Source organism: Lynx canadensis, chromosome C1 (assembly GCF_007474595.2).
Source record: "Lynx canadensis isolate LIC74 chromosome C1, mLynCan4.pri.v2, whole genome shotgun sequence".
Classification (NCBI taxonomy): domain Eukaryota; kingdom Metazoa; phylum Chordata; class Mammalia; order Carnivora; family Felidae; genus Lynx; species Lynx canadensis.
Window position 1 is genome coordinate 173,334,938 of NC_044310.1, and position 22,800 is coordinate 173,357,737.

The 22,800-nt window shown below is 38.1% G+C and overlaps 1 pseudogene; it reads left to right on the forward strand.

The window, feature by feature from the left end:
* Positions 1-353: 353 nt before the first annotated feature.
* LOC115519885 lies at positions 354-1,098 on the forward strand (annotated as a pseudogene).
* The last annotated feature ends 21,702 nt before the right edge of the window (positions 1,099-22,800 follow it).

Genomic DNA, 22,800 nt, shown 5'->3' on the forward strand with positions numbered 1-22,800 from the left:
CCTGGGATATTTGCAGTTGCAGAAGAATTGACCTTGGTAATGATTTTAAGGAAACAAACAAACCAAAAGAAAAAAAAGAAAAAGAAAAAAAGGTGAGAACAAACAGCCACTGTCAGGCCAGGAGATAGCCTAATCATATCGGGGACAATAAATCAGTAATAAAAGTCTTCACTGCTGGTTCAGAAGTAAAGATCGACTAACATTCTTGAGCTATCTTTGCTGGATCTAAAGCCCCTTGAGTACTCACAAACAGGACCAACTAAAGCAAAAGAATTAACATTGCTGACTCTTGCCCTTCATGACCCGGACCTGGACTCTGGCACTTTAAGATGACTTATGCCCCTTTTCCTACCATGTCCACACATGGTTGGTTCTTGGAGAGTGGGAGGCATTCAGCTGCTCTGTGCCAAAGCCCTGGCACCCCTGTTGTTTGCCTGGCCTACATTTTCTTCCTTCATTCCGGGAGACAGTAGCAGTGAAGGTGAAGTGGATGATGAGAAGGACGGATGCGACTCAAGTTGCATGCCACTTGCGGAAGGAGTTCTCGGCTGGGGCGTCATCGGAGCCTAGAAAGGTCTCGTTGCTCCAGGAGGATGGAGACAGGTCTCCGGTTCTGCCAGATAAGCACAATGACATTTTCTGGGTGGTTGCAGGTGGTTGAGCCCAGGCTCAGCAGAGGCTGGTACAGGTCCTCTCAATTCTCTGCTGCTGTTCGCCTTCTTTCTCGCCATCACCTACCTGATAGTAAAAGAGTTATATGTTGAGAATTTGAAGAATGAAGAGGATGTAGACACTGGGCTACTAGGATTCTGGACTCTACTTATCATATCTCTGTCTGCAAGATTCTCCTGCTGTAGCTTTTCTTGCACAGTGACTAATCTTGACTTTTTTGAACCAGGAAGATTTCCTCCTACTCCTCTTTCACCTGCCAGGTGCAAGAAACTGACCACACATTCTTTCCACATGGGCTGCATAGCATGGCAGAGTGTTGTAGCTGCTCTTATTGTAACATGGTATCTCATGTTAACCCACATTGATACAATATTTTTGGCAAAACTTAGTCCTGATTGTATGAGAGGAAGAGATAGGATAAAATAGGCAGAGGGAAAGTATAGGACCTTAAGTCCCTGGGTGGGGAAAAACACTATTTTGGAACAATGCTGGGAGTGTCTGACCACAGCAAACCACCTTAGGCTTAAGGTCCTTCTTAAGAATGTAACAGACCCCACCTACTCCCCCTCAGGTTTCCCTCTGGAATTTGACAAAAGCTCTAACTATGGCTGTAGGCCACCCCTCATACAATGGAAACAAGCCAATCAGGAATGGACAACCTAGCACCCAGTGCTATGAAGCCAATAAGGGTAGGACCTGGGAAGGAACAAGGGGAAGGGAAGGGGGAGGGCTGACCAGAACCTTATAGAACAAGGACCCTTGCCTATTGTTGGTGGGCATTCATTTTTGAATATCTCCTCTCTGTAAAGAGAGCTTTCCTACTATTCTTCCTTTCTTATCTTATACTCTAATAAACTTTTGCCTGCTGCTCATTTTGTGTCCCCCTCTTCTTTCTTCCAAGCAGCGAGACAATGAATCCCAGGTATTGTGGTAAAAAATCCTGCAACAATTGCTCTGTAATAACAGGGAAGAGCATCATTTGTCTACTCAGAAGACCAAGAAACCTGCTGTTCATTATGTGGTTCGCATCGTGGGCATTATGGATGACTTTTTTTTTTTTAGATGGAGGACCTTCTTCAGCATCATTCTAGAGCTTAGGCATTGAGAATATCTGAGTATTATGTTTCAAGTAATTTCTTAAAAGTGTAAGATGTTTACCTCATCTTTTTACTTTTGTGTGCATTGTCCTTATACATTATAGAAAACATTTTAATGGGAAACAAACACGAATACTTGAATACAAGATATTGGCTACTTTTCTATGTATAATACTACATTTTGTCTAAAAAATACTAGTAGTACCATTTACCTGTGATAGAAATACTTATTTATTCACTATATTAGGAAAGCAAACAAAGCCTACTACTTTGACATTTTATAGAAGCTACTTCTAAGTCAGAATATTAGTTTTCGATAGTAGCATAGTCACTAGAAGGCGCATTTATATTTTTTAATGGGGTATAGTTCTTTATGTTTTGTTTTTCTTTTACATATTTTCCTACTACATATTGAATTTGTATGTTTTTAGCATCGTTACATCTAGACAAACATAAGTATTAGTTTTTAGCTGGTACAAACCTAATACCATTTTAAATAAGTATTTTGTCTTTTTAAAAAAGCAAAAAACAAAACAAACAAACAAAAAAAGCCATGCTGACCTAAGTTTAAATGAAGTAAACCTATTTTAGTAAAAAAAAAAAAAAAAGACTGAAAAAAGTAAATTATTTCAGCCACTAAAATACTGATAAATTTGAAGTTGTTCATTATCTGTTTTCACAGTTGCAGATATTTGTTATTGGTATATATGTTGCAGGTTTCTTTTTTACCTCAATACCCGGGATTCATTGTCTTGCCACTTCATGAATGAAGAGTGGACACAAAATGAACAGCAGGCAAAAGTTTATTAGAGTATAAGAAAGTAAGAATAGTATGAAAGCTCTCTTTGAAGAGAAGGGGCATTAGAAAGAGAATGCCTGTGACAATGGGCAAGGGACTTTGTTTTATAAGGTTTTGGTCGCTGCCTCCCCCTTCGGATCCAGTTCCCCTTTGTTTCTTCTCAGGTTCACCCTTATTGGCTTGATGGTTCTAGGTACTGGGTTGTTCATTCCTGATTGGCTAGATTCCATTGTGTAAATCAGACTGGTCATACTGTCCCTCCTATAACAGAAGTTTTATAATTTACCTATTTTGTTTGGTATTTTTTAAAAAATTTTTTTTAATGTTTATTTATTTCTGAGACAGAGAGAGACAGAGCATGAGTGGTGAGGGGCAGAGTGAGAGCAGGAGACACAGAATCCAAAGCAGACTCCAGGCTCTGAGCTGTCAGCACAGAGCCTGACACGGGGCTCAAACTCACGAACCGTGAGATCATGATCTGAGCCAAAGTTGGTCGCTCAACCAACTGAGCTACCCAGGTGCCCCTGGTTTGGTATTTTCATTGTCAAATTCCTGAGGAGAACCTGAGGGAATAGGTGGTGTCTGTTACATTCTAAAGAGGAACCTAAAGCCTGAGGAAGTTTGCTCCTGGTCAGATGCTCCCAGCATTGTTTTAAAATATGTGTTTTTCGCCAGTCAGAGTGGTCAAAATGAACAAATCAGGAGACTATAGATGCTGGAGAGGAGGTGGAGAAACGGGAACGCTCTTTCACTGGTGGTGGGAATGCAAACTGGTGCAGCCGCTCTGGAAATCAGATGGAGGTTCCTCAAAAAATTAAAAATAGAACTACCCTATGACCCAGCAAGAGCACTGCTAGGAATTTACCCAAGGGATACAGGAGTACTGATGCATAGGGGCACTTGTACCCCAATGTTCATAGCAGCACTCTCAACAATAGCCAAATCATGGAAAGAGCCTAAATGTCCATCAACTGATGAATGGATAAAGAAATTGTGGTTTATATACACAATGGAATACTACGTAGCAATGAGAAAAAATGAAATATGGCCTTTTGTAGCAACGTGGATGGAACTGGAGAGTGTAATGCTAAGTGAAATAAGCCATACAGAGAAAGACAGATACCATATGGTTTCACTCTTATGTGGATCCTGAGAAACTCAACAGGAACCCATGGGGGAGGGGAAGGAAAAAAAAAAAAGACGTTAGAGTGGGAGAGAGCCAAAGCATAAGAGACTGTTAAAAACTGAGAACAGGGGCGCCTGGGTGGCGCAGTCGGTTAGGCGTCCAACTTCAGCCAGGTCACGGTCTCGCGGTCCGTGGGTTCGAGCCCCGCGTCGGGCTCTGGGCTGATGGCTCAGAGCCTGGAGCCTGTTTCCGATTCTGTGTCTCCCTCTCTCTCTGCCCCTCGCCCGTTCATGCTCTGTCTCTCTCTGTCCCAAAAATAAATAAACGTTGAAAAAAAAAATTTATAAAAAAAAAAACTGAGAACAAACTGAGGGTTGATGGGGGGTGGGAGGGAGGGGAGGGTGGGTGATGGGTATTGAGGAGGGCACCTTTTGGGATGAGCACTGGGTGCTGTATGGAAACCAATTTGACAATAAATTTCATATATTGAAAAATAAACAAATAAATAAATAAATAAATAAATAAAATATATGTTTTCCCCACCCTGGGACCTCAGGTCCTAACCTTTTCTCTCTGCTTATTTTGTCCTATCTTTCTTTATCATGTATATATATATGATTACTCTAACAGATTGATATTTTCTTTTCAATAAATATAAATCTGAAATTTTCATATTTAGAGATGCTTGAAATACCTTGATATTAATATCAAAAATTTAGTTACCAAAATAGAAAAGGTATTTTTGATGCAGTTAAATGTCCTTCTAACAGGCAGCCTATTGACAAATACTTGAGGCAGGTAGAGTATAACAGTTCTCCAGGAACTCCCTACTGTCTCAGTGTTAATACTTTGCTAGAAGGGAAAAAGTGCCTTAGCTTGACAATAGCTAGGTCTCCAATATCCTGTGAGTCTTCTTTAGCATATGAAAGTCCCTTTGGAAACTTCCCCTAGACTTTACCTTCCCCAACTCCCAAGTATATAATCAGTCTTTCCTCACAATCCCAGGGCAGCTCATACTCCCCAGGGGTCCTGTCCCCATGCTTTAATAAAATCACCTTTTTCCACTTAAGAAGTCTCAAGAATTCTTTCTTGGCTGTCAACTCCAGACCCCACCACCATTCCAAAACCCTATCATTTTGATATGGTGTATATATGTATAACTATATATATATATATATATGTATATATATATATATATATACATATATATATATAGTTTCATAATTTTCCTATTTAAATGTTCTATAATCATGGTGTTAGTTTTGTTTTCATAGTAATTAGGTCTAATTGTTCCCACTTACTTTCTAAATACCTGTTTAGAAAGTCACTTCAATTTTAGAAACATGGACTATTTAAAATGCTGTTTGGGGGCACCCAGGTGGTTCAGTTGTTAAGCTTCCAACTTCAGCTCAGGTCATGATCTCATGATTCATGAGTTCAAGCCCCATGTCAGGCTCTGTGCTGCTTCAGCAGCTAAAGCCTACTTCAGATTCTGTGTCTCCCTCTTTCTCTGCCCCTCCCCCACTCATGCTTTTTCTCTCTCTCTCTGAAAAATAAATAAAAACATATAAAAGTACTTTTAAAAATAAAATGCTGTTTTCCCTGGCCATAGAAAAACTTACCTTAGGAAAACATTGTGTAGCTAAATTACTTATTCAGGCTAAATGGGAAATGAGTATGTTCAGTATGGTCCTGTTATCTGCTAAGTGTTGTTACAGAGTAAATGATTTAATGATATTTCTTTAAAAAATAAATAAATAAAAGGTGACTTTTGCTCCAATGCCAGGCTGAATTTCCCACTGTGCAAATTCCTTCATGAATGTGTACATACCCTTGGCTTAAAACTTCAAGGAGACACTGCTTTGGGAAATATACCTGGTGTTCTCCATTACTTGTTGCAGATAAAACCCTTCCTTTCCTCCATTATTTGTGGCAGGTAAAACCCTTCTTTTTCCTATTCTTTGGCTTGCCTGTGCCTTTTGGCTTGGTATCCACCAAGAGGTGAACCCAGTTTCAGGTAACAATTATATTTAACCCTCTGAAGCATGTTGTGATATTGCTGAGTTCTCCTCTACTAAATTTCATGACATCAGTCTTTATTCATTACCTCTCTTGGATGATTTTCCATCTCTTTTGCTAACCTCTTGTGCCGACCTATTAAATCTTTGTTTTCTTAAGATGTCACTTCTCAGCTGTGAGAAATAAGCCCACTGACCCAATCAAAGAAGGGACACTGAGACTAAGAACACAGTGAAGCGAGGCTTTAATTAACGTTTTTGCAAGAGTGGGTGTCTGATGTACAGGCACACTTGGGGCAGTTACAGCAGGCACTTTATCTCCTATCTCCTGATTCCTCATTGACTGAGTACTACAGAGGTTACACCCTTACCCAGAAGTCACCTATGCGCATGTAAAGCAAAAATTAGTCTGATTGAAACAAATGTACATTCCTTGATGTGAGGCAGAGACTTCAGTTCTTTGGTGCATGGTCATTGCAAAGCCCATGAAAAATAAGCCCGCAAAATAGAGAGGGGAAGAAGAACCAGGAAGTGAAGTGTGTAAGGTTTTGGGACTTCACTGTGGGGGAGAGAGGTTTCCTACATATTTCCAACAGGTTGTAAACCTATTGTTAACTAGACAGCATCACTTTTATTTGGTATTTTTGAAAATGAATCATCTTACTTCTCACATCAGCTTTCTTCTCTTTTTTATATTATAACTTCTCCCTGGGCAACAAGATTTTCTTCCTGACTTTCATTAAGACCAATATCAATAGAAGGATGCCTTGCTACCTCAGTCAGTTAAGTGTGTGACTCTCTGTTTCAATTCAGGTCATGATCTCTCAGGTTTGTGAGTTTGAGTCCCATATCAGACCGTGTACTGACAATGCAGAGTCTGCTTGGGATTCTCTGTCTCCCTCTCTCTCTGCCCCTTCCCTGCTCGGTCTCTCAAAATAAATAAACTTTTTCTTTTTTTTAAAGACCAATATCGAGGGGTGCCTGGGTAGCTCAGTCAGTTAAGCATCCGACTTCAACTCAGGTTATGATCTTACAGTCCGTGAGTCTGAGCCCCGCATCAGGCTCTGTGTTGACAGCTCAGAGCCTGGAGCCTGCTTTGGATTCTCCCTATCTCTCTGCCCCTCCCCTGCTCATGCTCTGTCTCTCTCTGTCTCAAAAATAAGTAAAAACATTAAAAAACTTCTTTTAATAAAAATTTTTAAAAAGACCAATATCGATATGATTTTCAAACCTTTATCTTTAGCCTAAATCAAACTTTTAAGTCTCAGAACTGTTTCCTTTAAGCCACTAAAAATCCCCACCCAAATGCCTTGCAAACAAAATCAAGTTCAATATGGTCACAACATTCCCCCAAACCTGCCCCTATTCCACATGTCCTCTGCACTCTCCATTCAGTCTCATTCCCTCATCTCCCCTCCCCCACCTCTGTCAAGAGCAATTAGTCACCAGCTCCAATGAACTCTATTTTCAAACTGTCTCCTAAGCTTCCCCCATTTCCCCATCATTTCTTGTCCCACCATCTTGTCTATATTGTTGAAATTCGTTCCCATCTATCCTACCTCCAGATCTGTCTAATGAAAATATAAATTGTTCCTGTTACTCTCCTTTTAAAAATCTCTAATGATTCGGGGCACCTGGGTAGCTCAGTTCGTTAAACATCTGACTTATCTGACTTAGTTTCAGCTTAGGTCATGATGTCAAGATTTGTCGGTTCGAGCCCAATACTGGCTTTATGTCCAGCCCCAAAACAAGCCCCACGTTGGAATTCTGCCTGCTTGCTTGAAATTCTCTCTCCCTCTCTCTTTGCCCCTCCCCTGTTCATGCACTCTCTTTCTCTCTCTCTCTCTCTCAAAATAAATAAATAAACTTTTAAAACAATCTCTAATGATTGTCAATAGCCTTTAAGATATAATTCAAAAATCTTCGCTTACAAAATTCATCGCCACTTAGTCACAGTTTAGCTTTTCAGGCCCATCCCCCTACTTCCCTAACATTCCTTAAATTCACTCACACTAAACGATTTCCTCTTTTCCAAAAATGCCTTGCATTCCACACCCTTTACCTTTGTTTACTTTTTTCCTCTGCCCCAAACCTTCTGTACCACATATTTCTCCCTGGAAAGATCTTTTTTTCTTTCTTTTTTTTTTTTTTAATTAAAGATAAACATTGTCTCTTCTCTAGAGTCTTCACATAAGCTTTCCCTAGTATACTTAGTTGTTCATGCATCTGTCTTCCCTCAGTACACGAGATATACCAGTAGTAGAGTATTAAAACATAATGTATTACATTGTGTGGCAATCACTGGATGTATTTTTACTTCCTAGGGAAAGGAATCTTGTCTTAGTCATCTTTTATTCAGCATTTTATTTTATTCAGCATTTACACATGCTAAATTAGGAATTTAATCTAGGTTGTTAAATAAATGAATGAATAAATTAATGAAAGTTTGAACTATTTCTCCTCTCTCCTTCTCACTTTTTCCCTCAACATTGAATTGGTCACAAGGTCCTATTTATTTTACTTTCAAATTGTCTCCTCAACCCATTCTTCCTTCTTTCCTCCATTTCATTGCTCTAGTGAACACTTAGATGCATAGGGACATAAAATTGTTTAAGCAAATGATATAAAAAGGGGCTTGCAGGTTTTTTTTTTTTTTTAGTATTGATGGGGTTTGGGGGGTGATAGTGGGGTTTGGAGCTGACAGCTAAGAAAGAATTCTTGAAGACATCTTTGGCTTAAAAAGGTGATTTTATTAAAGCACTGGGGTTGTGAAGAGTGATTGGTTATATAGTATGGAGTTGGGGGAAGTAAAGTCAAGAAGAAGCTTCTTAAAGGGATTTTCCATATGCTAAAGACTCACAGATTACTGGAGGCCTAGCTATTGTCAAGCCAAGGTTGTTTTTCCCTCTAGCAAAGCATTAACATTTAGATAGTAGGGAGTTCCTGGACTTTAGGCTATTGATAAGATTGCCCTTTTTTTTTTTTTTTGTAATTGTACTAAGATATTTGAAACTGTTATAGACTCTATCACTTTAATAATTTGTTTTCTGTCCTTTCTTTTGTTCTTGGGCAGCCAAGAATGCCTGAGGAATATCACACATATCCTACCTGGGGGTGGGGAGTGTGCTTGCCTGTACTTTGCCCTCAGCTTACTTTATGCTCCCTCATCAGTACTATATGGGAGTTAAGGAAGAGAAGAAAAGGGTTAAAGCCTTAACACTGACACTTGGGTTGGATTCCTATATGACAGTCAAAACTAAATGAATAATAAAACGATCATTAGAATCTCAAGATAATATTTTCATGGCACATAGAAAGTTCTGGATTATCTAATAACTGGATGTGCAATTATAATTCAAGTTGAGTTATTCTAATAACATTTAAATTTCATCATTTTCCTAAGTTGACTTCACTACTGTCTCTTTAGGAACCATCAAATGATATCTTTTGATCATACTTAGAGCCAAATCAGTGCTACTTTAACCAACCTCTTAATGTTTGATAGCTCATCATAACTCTTTTGTGTTTGTGTGTTTGTAAGTTTGTGTTTTTAACACCATTAAGTACATTCAATGTAATGATACAAATAATATAATTAAAACTTACGTAGTGACAAATCCCAGAGAACTCCACACAATGTCCAAATTACAGAATTATAAATGATGTACAGAAGCATCTAATTTCCTGGCTTCAAACAATGGAATGAAATTTTTGTCCCAAGTAGGAGACATACCCTCATGTTTACACAAGTAAAACACAAACTATAATCCAGCTGGCCTATCTGCTACATACTCAAATTAGTGGATTCATTAAATAAATGCCTGCTGTTATTGGTATTAAATACAACACCAGAAAGAGAAAAAAAACAGCATGTATTTGAAGCAAACTGAAAATAGACTTTTAACCAAAATACCACACTTATTTCCAAAGTTTCTGAAAGGAAAAAATTGTTTACTTTCATTAATTATCAAATCAAAGTGAAATTATTTAACTTATTCAAATGGTCAGCAAACAAAAAATAAAATCTTAATCATGCAAAACAATATCAGTTTGTTCAACCAAAAAGTTCACTTAATATTTTTAAACTTATATATACAGTATTTATCTGTTTACATAGTAGTATATCTTATATTCTAATCTGCAGTTTTGCACTGTTGTAATTAGAAAATAAGAATGGTCTTTCCCATATAATATTCTCCTATTTTTGTGTGGAATTCTAGGTTAACATTCTACCTAAAATTTCTGCTTCCAGCCATGACTAAGTAACTGGTACTAGACTAAATAACCCTATTTAAACAATTGTAAAACTGAGCAAAATAGATGAAGCATCAGATGATACATTTTTGGTGACATGTAGCATAGAACAGTACTCTATGAGACAAAGGAAACTTCTGAGATGAGTCCCACAATGCCTGGACTTTGGTCTGGAGGCACTCTCCAAACCACTGTAAAATGATGTGGAGCCCAGGCAGAGCACAGCAGTCTCCTTTTTGTAAAAATTGACAAAACTCTTTGTAAAATTTATATAGAAGTGAAATGGATGCAGAATAGCCAAATGATCTTGAAAAATAAGAATAAAGTTGAAAGATTCACGTTATCTGATTTCAAAGCTTACTACAGAGGCGCAGGAAGATGGCGGCGTAGGAGGACGCTGGGCTCACCGCGCGTCCTGCTGATCACTTAGATTCCACCTACACCTGCCTAAATAACCCAGAAAACCGCCAGAGGATTAGCAGAACGGAGTCACCGGACCCAAGTGCAGACGAGAGGCCCACGGAAGAGGGTAGGAAGGGCGGCGAGGCGGTGCGCGCTCCACGGACTGGCGGGAGGGAGCCGGGGCGGAGGGGCGGCTCGCCAGCCAAGCAGAGCCCCCGAGTCCGGCTTGCAAAAGCGGAGGGGCCTGACGGACTGTGTTCCGACAGCAAGCGCGACTTAGCGTCTGGGAGGTCATAAGTTAACAGCTCTGCTCGGAAAGCGGGAAGGCTGGAGGACAAAGGGAGGGTGAGCTGCGGAGCCCCCGGACGACAGAGCTCAGTTTGGCGGGGAACAAAGGCGCTCGCCAGCGCCATCTTCCCCACCCATCCCCCAGCCAAAATCCCAAAGGGAACCGGTTCCGGCCAGGGAACTTGCTCGCTCCGCGCAAACACCCAACTCTGTGCTTCTGCGGAGCCAAACCTCCGGCAGCGGATCTGACTCCCTCCGGCTGCCACAGGGCCCCTCCTGAAGTGGATCACCTAAGGAGAAGCGAGCTAAGCCTGCCCCCCCTCCCGCCATGCACCTTGCCTTCCCACCCCAGCTAATACGCCAGATCCCCAGCATCACAAGCCTGGCAGTGTGCAAGTAGCCCAGACGGGCCACGCCACCCCACAGTGAATCCCGTCCCTAGGAGAGGGGAAGAGAAGGCACACACCAGTCTGACTGTGGCCCCAGCGGTGGGCTGGGGGCAGACATCAGGACTGACTGCGGCCCCGCCCACCAACTCCAGTTATACACCACAGCACAGGGGAAGTGCCCTGCAGGTCCTCACGACACCAGGGACTATCCAAAATGACCAAGCGGAAGAATTCCCCTCAGAAGAATCTCCAGGAAATAACAACAGCTAATGAGCTGATCAAAAAGGATTTAAATAATATAACAGAAAGTGAATTTAGAATAATAGTCATAAAATTAATCGCTGGGCTGGAAAACAGCATACAGGACAGCAGAGAATCTCTTGCTACAGAGATCAAGGGACTAAGGAACAGTCACGAGGAGCTGAAAAACGCTTTAAAGGAAATGCAAAACAAAATGCAAACCACCACGGCTCGGATGGAAGAGGCAGAGGAGAGAATAGGTGAACTAGAAGATAAAGTTATGGAAAAAGAGGAAGCTGAGAAAAAGAGAGATAAAAAAATCCAGGAGTATGAGGGGAAAATTAGAGAACTAAGTGATACACTAAAAAGAAATAATATACGTATAATTGGTATCCCAGAGGAGGAAGAGAGAGGGAAAGGTGCTGAAGGGGTACTTGAAGAAATAATAGCTGAGAACTTCCCTGAACTGGGGAAGGAAAAAGGCATTGAAATCCAAGAGGCACAGAGAACTCCCTTCAGACGTAACTTGAATCGATCTTCTGCACGACATATCATAGTGAAACTGGCAAAATACAAGGATAAAGAGAAAATTCTGAAAGCAGCAAGGGGTAAACGTGCCCTCACATATAAAGGGAAACCTATAAGACTCATGACTGATCTCTCTTTTGAAACTTGGCAGGCCAGAAAGAATTGGCACGAGATTTTCAGGGTGCTAGACAGCAAAAATATGCAGCCGAGAATCCTTTATCCAGCAAGTCTGTCATTTAGAATAGAAGGAGAGATAAAGGTCTTCCCAAACAAACAAAAACTGAAGGAATTTGTCACCACTAAACCAGCCCTACAAGAGATCCTAAGGGGGACCCTGTGAGACAAAGTACCAGAGACATCACTACAAGCATAAAACATACAGACATCACAATGACTCTAAACCCGTATCTTTCTATAATAACACTGAATGTAAACGGATTAAATGCGCCAACCAAAAGACATAGGGTATCAGAATGGATAAAAAAACAAGACCCATCTATTTGCTGTCTACAAGAGACTCATTTTAGACCTGAGGACACCTGTAGATTCAGAGTGAGGGGATGGAGAACTATTTATCATGCTACTGGAAGCCAAAAGAAAGCTGGAGTAGCCATACTTATATCAGACAAACTAGACTTTAAATTAAAGGCTGTAACAAGAGATGAAGAAGGACATTATATAATAGTTACAGGGTCTATCCATCAGGAAGAGCTAACAATTATAAATGTCTATGCGCCGAATACCGGAGCCCCCAAGTATATAAAACAATTACTCATAAACAGAAGCAACCTTATTGATAAGAATGTGGTAATTGCAGGGGACTTTAACACCCCACTTACAGAAATGGATAGATCATCTAGACACACGGTCAATAAAGAAACAAGGGCCCTGAATGAGACATTGGATCAGATGGACTTGACAGATATATTTAGAACTCTGCATCCCAAAGCAACAGAATATACTTTCTTCTCGAGTGCACATGGAACATTCTCCAAGATAGATCATATACTGGGTCACAAAACAGCCCTTCATAAGTTTACAAGAATTGAAATTATACCATGCATACTTTCAGACCACAATGCTATGAAGCTTGAAATCAACCACAGGAAAAAGTCTGGAAAACCTCCAAAAGCGTGGAGGTTAAAGAACACCCTACTAACGAATGAGTGGGTCAACCAGGCAATTAGAGAAGAAATCAAAAAATATATGGAAACAAACGAAAATGAAAATACAACAATCCAAACGCTTTGGGACACAGCGAAGGCAGTCCTGAGAGGAAAATACATTGCAATCCAGGCCTATCTCAAGAAACAAGAAAAATCCCAAATACAAAATCTAACAGCACACCTAAAGGAAATAGAAGCAGAACAGCAAAGGCAGCCTAAACCCAGCAGAAGAAGAGAAATAATAAAGATCAGAGCAGAAATCAACAATATAGAATCTAAAAAAACTGTAGAGCAGATCAACGAAACCAAGAGTTGGTTTTTTGAAAAAATAAACAAAATTGACAAACCTCTAGCCAGGCTTCTCAAAAAGAAAAGGGAGATGACCCAAATAGATAAAATCATGAATGAAAATGGAATTATTACAACCAATCCCTCAGAGATACAAACAATTATCAGGGAATACTATGAAAAATTATATGCCAACAAATTGGACAACCTGGAAGAAATGGACACATTCCTGAACACCCACACTCTTCCAAAACTCAATCAGGAGGAAATAGAAAGCTTGAACAGACCCATAACCAGCGAAGAAATTGAATCGGTTATCAAAAATCTCCCAACAAATAAGAGTCCAGGACCAGATGGCTTCCCAGGGGAGTTCTACCAGACGTTTAAAGCAGAGATAATACCTATCCTTCTCAAGCTATTCCAAGAAATAGAAAGGGAAGGAAAACTTCCAGACTCATTCTATGAAGCCAGTATTACTTTGATTCCTAAACCAGACAGAGACCCAGTAAAAAAAGAGAACTACAGGCCAATATCCCTGATGAATATGGATGCAAAAATTCTCAATAAGATACTAGCAAATCGAATTCAACAGCATATAAAAAGAATTATTCACCATGATCAAGTGGGATTTATTCCTGGGATGCAGGGCTGGTTCAACATTCGCAAATCAAAGCTTACTACAAAAGTTACAGTAATCAAGACACTGTGGTGTTGGCTTAGGGTAGACAAATAGACCAATGGAATAAAATAGAGTCTAGAAATAGACATGTGGTTATATGGTCAATTGATTTTTACAGACATCAAAGTAATTCAATGGAGAAAGAAAAGTTCTTTCAACAAAAGGTATTAGAACAACCGGATATTCATATGGAAAAAACTAACTTCAAATGCGTCTCTCACAGTACTCAAATATTACTTCAAGAAGGATGATAGATCTAAACACAAAAGCTATTATTGGGTTTTGGGAATTCTTTATATACCCTGATAAAAGTCCTTTTTTAAATGTAAATATTGCACATATTTTCTCAAATTTATGAATGCCTATTCACTTCACTTTCACATCACTTTCCTAATGGTATCTTTGATAAGCAGACATTTTCCATTTTTATGAAGTCTAACTTATTATCCTATCCTTTTATGACTTGTGCTTTCTATGTCTTGTCCAAGAAATGTTTGCTCCAACACTGCAAATATATTCTCTAGGTTTTCTTCACTATATAGAGGTTCAAATATAAAAGGTTGTATATAATGACTACTGAAGAGTCTTCTTCAGTGGATATTTTTAAAAATAAAGGATTTATCAAAAGTTGCTGAAAACATTAACTCTCACTTCTAGACCAGACCATTTTTTGGAGGAGCACCGAGGATAGTTACAAATGTCAATTTTTTCTTTCTTTAAATACGATGTCTTAAAGTTTTACCTAAAAGGCAAAATAAACTACATACCTTTATCAATTTTCTTGTATATCATAAGAACTCCATCTGGATGGCTCAGTCAATTGAGGGTCTTGATTTCAGCTCAGGTCATGATCCCAGGGTCATGGGGGATCGAGCCTTGTGTTAGATTGTGCACCGAGCATGGAGCCTTCTTGAGTCTCTCTCTCTCTTTCTCTCTCTTTCTCTCTTTCTCTCAATCTACTCCTCTGCGCCATTCATGATCTTTATCTCACTATATAAAAACAACAACAACAACAATATAGAACATTAAAATAAAACTAAAAATCAGGGGCCCCTGGATGACTCAGTAGGTAGAACATGGATTCCTGATCTTGGAGTATGAGTTCAAGCCTCACATTGGGCACAGAGTTTACTTTAAGGGAAACAAACAAACAAACAAGCACACCTAGGGGCACCTGGCTGGCTCAGTCAGAAAAACATGTGACCCTTGATCAGAGTCGTGAGTTCGAACCCCACATTGGATGTACAGATTCCTTAAATAAAAAATATTAATAATAAAATAAAATGCTGTTCATCTAAAAGAATCAAATATATATATTTTTATCCACATGACATTCTATTGGCACCAAAGAAAATTTATGTAAAGACTCAATAGAGCTGCTCCACCTTGGGTTAAGATAGAACTGTTCCACTAATGTATATTATATTTTCAGTCCAACATCATGCTGAAATTATGATAGATCCTTGTCATCTCTTTCTGAAGTGCCCTTTTCTAATTATTGAAATTGCACAAAAAATTTCCCAAATCTTTTCAGTCATACAAACTATACCTTGTATGAATTTCAAGGAAAGCATGGTATGCTATAGGTTGGCCTGGCACAAGAAGAAACAGAACCTGAGTATGTAGCAAGGTATTACCTCACAAAGCAATAGGTAGAACATTGACTGTTGGCCTGGCCACTTCCCTACCTGATGTAGCCTCTCCCTCACAGTTTCTTATCTACATTCTTACACTTTGGGTATTACATTGATCATTAAACTAAGGACACATCTCCATGAAGACTGGAAATTTGAAGGAACCATATCCTTTTGGTGGTATGAAACCTTTGCATTCTTGATTGCTAGTTCAGCAGAAAATCAAAGAGTAGACCAAATTAGATTCATCATGTGTATCAATCCATGAACTTGGACTAGCCTTTGAAATCTGACATAGTAAATGCCCAGACTTGTGCTAGGTTTGGGGATACAAAGATGAATGATATACAACTTTAGCCCTTAAATAGCTTAAGCTATTGAAATAGCTCTCAAATGTAATGAATGAAGCCAGTTTTACTGGGACATGACCCACAGCCAATATTCCTGACTCTTGATTTACAAACAAATTTTGGGAGCATTTTATTTTAATTTTCTTTTATAAGAGAGCTATAAATGAATTCTTTTAAACTAGAAACCATCTGTACCTTAAGGTTTCTAAGTCTATTGCTGCATACTGTTGAATTATATGAGCAGCCCAAAGCTGCTGCTAAATGTTACTAATAAAATGTAATTACTAATTACTAGTAATTAGCAGTTACTAATAAAATGACATCATAGTTTGTATTTTTTAACCTTAAATTGATAAAAGCAACAATTTAGAAATCATAACTAAGAGGGGCGTCTGGCTGCCTCACCTGGTAGAGCATATGACTCTTAATCTCAAGGTTGTGAATTTGAGCCCATATTGGATATAGAGATTACTTAAAATCTTAATAAAAGAGAGAGAGAGAGAGAGAGATGGGTGCCTGGGTGGCTCAGTCAGTTAAGCATCTAACTATTGATTTTGGCTCAGGTCACAATCTCACCCTTTGTAGGATCGACCCCTGCATCAGGCTCTGTGCTAACAACACAGCCCCTGTTTGGGATTCTCTCTCTCTTCTCTCTATCTGCACCTCCCTCTGCTAGCTCTCTCACTCTCTCTCAAAATAAATATCTCTCTTCTCTCTATCTGCACCTCCCTCTGCTAGCTCTCTCACTCTCTCTCAAAATAAATAAACTTTAAAACATATAAATAAAATTTTCCCCCTACCCAAAATAAAAATTTTTTAAAGAAGTCATAACTGAGAGATAATGAACTTGTAAAACTATCCTTCCTGAAGTTACTGAGTGTAATAACTAACATTGCTTGGGAAGCGAAGAATTCTAAAAAGAACATAATATGTAATAATAACGTGATAGAGTTTATGATACAAATATCACTAATCTTTAATTCTCACTTCAGAAGCAATCCTTTGCCTTCATTCATAAAAAAAAATATTTTGAGAGTCTTACATGTGCCAGGCACTATTCTAGGTGTTAGGGGTATAATGGTGAGAAAAAGTAGCAAAATAAATTATTGTGCCATCATGGCACAAACACCGTCATTGGGAAAACATATCAATAAAATATTATATATGCTTTATGTATATATATGTGAGGCAGGGGTACATACATATGTGCACACACACATACACACACACTAAAGGACTTTGGCTTAATCACAAAGTCAGAGGAAATCTCCTGAGAAAATAATCATTTGGGTTAAGATCTGAAAAATGAGTATGAGCTAATTAGGTGAAGATGGTTGCATTCATTTGGAACATCAGGAAGAACATATACAATACCTGTGTTGGAAGCAACCTTGGGAAATACAGCAGCCTCAACAAAGACTTACGTGGCTGAAGCAGGAAATGAGAGAGAAAGCACAGTAGGTGGTGAGAATGGAAAATTGGGTTAGGAAAAGAATACATAAGACCTTGTAGACCTTTTTAAGGATTAACATCTAACAAAATGGAATGTTTCAATTTAGTATTTAGTTTACAGGATATCTTAATGAGATTTTGAGTAAGGTAGAAGAGAAATTAACATCCATAAGAAATATTTGCTGTCTTCTCTTTTTGAGGAGATAGTGAGTACTTCTTTATATACAAGACATAGTTGCATTATGCTGAAAAATATAGTTCCTATTGCCTAAATATGTATAGTTCAAATTTGGATGATGTAGACCATGCTAGATAGTGTGTGTTGATACTCAACAGAATAATATATAAGCTCAAGGGCCGTATGAATATAATATGTATTATATTTTTTTATTCTTTTTTTTTTGGCAAGAAAGAGAGAGTGCAAGTGGGGGAGAGTGCAGAGGGAGAAGGAAGGAGGGAATTCTAAACAGGCTCCATGACCATGATGGAGCTTGACACGGGGCTCGATCTCATGTCCATGAGATCATGAGCTGAGCCAAAGTCAAATCAAATGCTTAACCAAATGAGCCACCTAGGCATCTCTAATACGTATTATATTTATAAACATACAGTAATAGCACCATGAATAGTGATCAAAGACATTCAACATCATCCTTTTCCTTCTAAACAAATATTCCCCAGTACTACAAGGAGTAAAAGCCTAGAAACTACATTTCCCAGACTTCTTTGCAAGCAATTTTCTGGTTTAAGTTCTGTCAAAGAGAAGCATTCATAAAATGTGGAAGGCTGAAGAGAAAGAGAAGCATTGTTCTCCTCCAGATGCAACACATGAAATATGTGTCTCAAACCATGAGCAAGACTTTGAGTACAAAAAGCTTATTTTGGAGTTGATCCAGAAGCAGGAATATGAAAGTAAAACAAAGAAGGGAATAACGCCAATAAAAGGGCATTGACCTGTGGATTACACTGTAGTCAACTGGGGCTCAGTCTTTCAGACCCTCTAAGAGACTATATAGAACATATTTCAGAATTTCATATTGCCACTTAAGGAAAGGAGGCCACTTCTCACTCAAGGCATTCACTCCCTGGCAACTATGGCCTTCCCCACAGCAGTATATGCCCCTACCCCCAGATAAAGTCCTCAGAGAGATACCACTTCTAAATATACACAAACTAACCCTGCAAAGTCAAAGGATGTTCAGGATGAGTCAAGGTCTACAATGAGGGCAGAGCTCTTATGACTTGCTTTAGCACTGTAGGAAGTTGAGATCATCAGCACCAACTTCCCCGTGATTCCTGCATTTCTGAATTTCTTAAATGTCAGAAACACTGTCTTCTCATCTTCCTTCTCTCAAACTTCCAACAGTGTTGTATCTAATTTCCTACATCATATACCTTCTACCTAAAATGGTTTCTGTTTTCCTGATCACACTAGCTAATATGGACAATATAGAAATAAAGATGTGGGGGAGGGGGGGAAGAAAAGAAAAGAAACAAATGTGTGGAAGTACTCAAGAAATGTTTAATATCTTAAAAAACTAGCCTTTGTCAATAATCGGATAGCAGTGATGCAAGAGGGAAAATCTATGACAGTTAAAGTAGGATATATATAAGCAGCAGACTTGTTCAAGTTGGAGTGAGGGACAAGGAGAGGGAGATCATTCTTTTCCAGATAGGTAGAATTTAATGAGACTTCAAGATGCCTGGATAGGAATTATATTTAGGAGGCAATTTGATAGATGTATGCGTCTGCATTTCAGAAGAGATAGATACTTGCCCTGATGATATAGATTTAGAAGTTATATGAGTTCCAGCTGTGTTTGAAGCTGGATGAGGTTTACCATGGAGACTATTTAAAATAAGATACAAACATTGAAGGTGCAAGTGGGGAGAACCTGGAGAGAAAACTGAGGAGCAATCAATAAAAAGCAGAAGGAAAACTGGAAAAGAATGGTGTCAAAGAAGCCAAGGAAGAAGAAAATTTCAAGACTGACCAAGTATCAAATTGAACAGATTTGGGAAGAATGATAAGGTCCTAAAGTGTCTTTGAAATGGGCATTGATGGAGTCACTGATAATTGAAGCAAAGACATTTTCAATGGTACAACTGGGACAAATGGTACAAATGGTATACTAGGTTCCAGACCTGACTGAAGCAGATTGAAATTAAGAATTTTAACTGTGAAAGTGAGCAGAGAGTAAGGGAGGCCAACAGAAAGAATATGTTTAAATGTAAATGTCTGTATTATGAATTCCATAATAAATTCTTATATTATTCATTTACCTATGTATAATCAAGTTCACAAAAATACCATGAATATAAATACAAGTATTGTTTTATATTTATCCAACATTTCATCAGGTTTTTAAGACTGTGTTATTCATTCTGAAAAAGGATAATATTCTCTTAATTTATTAGCTTATCTCTGCGTAGTCATTTTAAATGTATAACTTTTCCTCACATTTAATAATATTAAAAAAATTGAGCTCCCTCATATGCTCTAATCATTTAGCTTGTATGTTTTTTCCATGTTGAAAGTGACATAGCTTTTAATACACTAGAGCTGCCTACTGAAAGCTCAGAAATGCTTGTTCTAGTTGAGACTCCGTCAGTATGTTGCCTTTGGATGCGCGTGGATAAGTCACACTGGTAACAGGAGAATCACAAAAATGCAATGCAATAAGACTTTACGGCCTTTTATTTTTTAACACAATTCATGGTTTGTGGCATATACTACCTCTTAAAATGTGAATCTAGAAAATCCTATTCTGAGCATGGTGGAAGCAGCATCTTTCCCCCCATATTAGAATTTATATCTGCAATACTGCCTAAAATAATTCCATAGGTCTATATTCAACCAACAGTGCCAGAGCCTGTGCTAAACATTGGTGATATGAACCTCAGGAAGACATGACTTGGAGTAATTCTTTTTCAAATCACAGCTTGAGATCAATTAGAGATTTGTTAAATCAATGTATTGGGTTGTACCAATGTTTCTGAAGAAATAGAATGCAAAATATCAGAGTACATTTCTTTTAGTAAATATAAATATTGTTTCATGAAATTTAATTTCAGTTTTATAGGTAATTCACATAAAAGGTATTTCTTACTATATGGTTGAAGGCAAAAAGATTTGAAAGCTATTGTTATGGACTATTTCATAGTCCAGGGTGGCGGCTGAGGGAGGAGGGGGGTGTTTGATGTAAAAAGAGGATTTCAATGTAATACTATAAGTGCTACAATAAAATCATACTTAGGGCTACATGGAAGCTGGAGAAAAGGCATTTATTAAACCTGGCCTACAAGGTAACAGGTATTTTTAAGAAGAAAATAAATGCAAGTATCTACCAACTATACTATTTAACAACATGAGGTTATTTGTTAAATTAACTTACATAAAAATAATTTGAAATAGTACTCTTGGAAACAGTTTTATGCTTTATACGTACACTACTGTTAGGGTATTAAGACCTTACAGGTTACGATAAGATGTCTTTTAATCAAATTAAGACAAAAAGTTATATACCTTTATCCACAAATATCTAGAGTTCACTTTTCAAGTTATAGTTATAAAATAGGTCTTAAAACAAAGATGATGTTATTCACATTTGGATACAATTCAAATTGATTTTTAGCTCCATATTAAGGAAAAAGAAGCACAGATCGAGAATGCAGCATGCATATGTAAAGCATTTATATCAAACATTAGGATATCATTGCCAAGCAAATGAACACACTCCTCTTGATTCTAACTTTGATTTGTATATCATTCTACAAAGCCTCTAGAGAGTAAAGTGTTTCCGGTTTGAAAAACCACTACACAGTGATGATTTCCAAGTCTATACCAGGTTCCAGACCTGTATCTTCCAGTATTGAGCATTCCTTCTGAATTCTGAATCCTGAATTCAGAATTCCTTCTGAATTCCCACAAATATCTCAAATTCAACATTTTCAAAACAAATATTTTATTTCAAAACTAAAATTCTCTTTGGGGAACCTGGCTGGCTCAGTGGAGCATGCCACTTTTGATCTCAAGGTCATGAGTTCGGGCCCCCCATCACATGTAGAGCTTACTTAAAAATAATAAGATTCTCTTTTATGTACCCTACCTGGTTAATGACATTGCCATCTAACTAGTCACTTGACTCAGGATCTTCGTAGGTGTCTTAGATTCCTTCCTCTCCATTGTATATAATTTCCAAGTAGTTAATAAAAACAGTGGATTTTCCAAACTAAATTCAGCCCTTCCTTTTTTATATATACCTTCAACTGATATAATTCAATTCAATTCTTATGCAAAGTTTAGTAGCCTCCCTACCTCCCACTTTGGCCTCCTCAAATTCAACCTCTTTTCTGCTGTCAGAGTGATATTTTTGTAAAAGAAATCAAATGATATTTATCCTCTGCTTAAAATTCTTCAGTAGCTCCTTATTTCTTAGAAAATAAGATCTTTAGTGTCCAAGACCTTTCTACTAGCTTACCCTCAAAGATGATAATCTTATCTGACCATTATTATTTCTCTAGCTCACCAACCTATTAAAATGTTTAATGTCAGATGTCCATTAATACTGATTGTTACCTGTTCTCCCCTTGCAACTTCCATTATCCTTCTCCCTTATATGCACATTATTTTCTAGGAATACTAAGCCACTTAGTAGATGCCTAAAGACAGTCTGTCTCAAGATATGACTGTTTATAGCCAAGTCTTTTTTCCTGAAATTTAGTTTTTCTTTTACCGTTAGTGCTTCAAGATTCAACATAAATGTTCCCACATGGTTTTATGCCTATCTTTTTTCCCAAACTTTCTGATATTTTCTTTTCTAAAATCCTGGAATTATTAGTAGAGACAAAGTTAATTTTTGCCTCTTCTGTATTCCCATTGACTCTTATAAGTTTTATTATATTTATCATATAAATATTTTATTAATATGTTATATGAATTACATTATATGAATTATAATATATGAATTATATTATATATTAATATATTATATGAATTATATGAATGTTGCCATAATTGTTTATGTTTTATCCCCATCACTAGATAGTGAACCTTCAAGGTGTGGGCTCTATTCACCTTTTTTTTTTTTTTAATGTTAATTTATTTTTGAAAGAGAAAGAGACAGACAAACAGACAGAGTGCTAGCAGGGGAGGGGCAGAGAGAGAGGGAGACACAGAATCCTAAGCAGGCTCCAGGCTCTGAGCTGTCAGCACAGAGCCCCATACTGGGTCTCGAACCCATGAACTGTAAGATCACCACCTGAGCCAAAGTTGGCCACCCAACTGACTGAGCCACCCAGGCGTCCCTCTATCTACCTTTTAATCCTGAGTTTATAGCACAGTCTGAAACCTAGGAAGTGGATTTAATAATAAAGGTCTGTTGAATAAATGAATCAACATAAGACAAAAGCACAAAT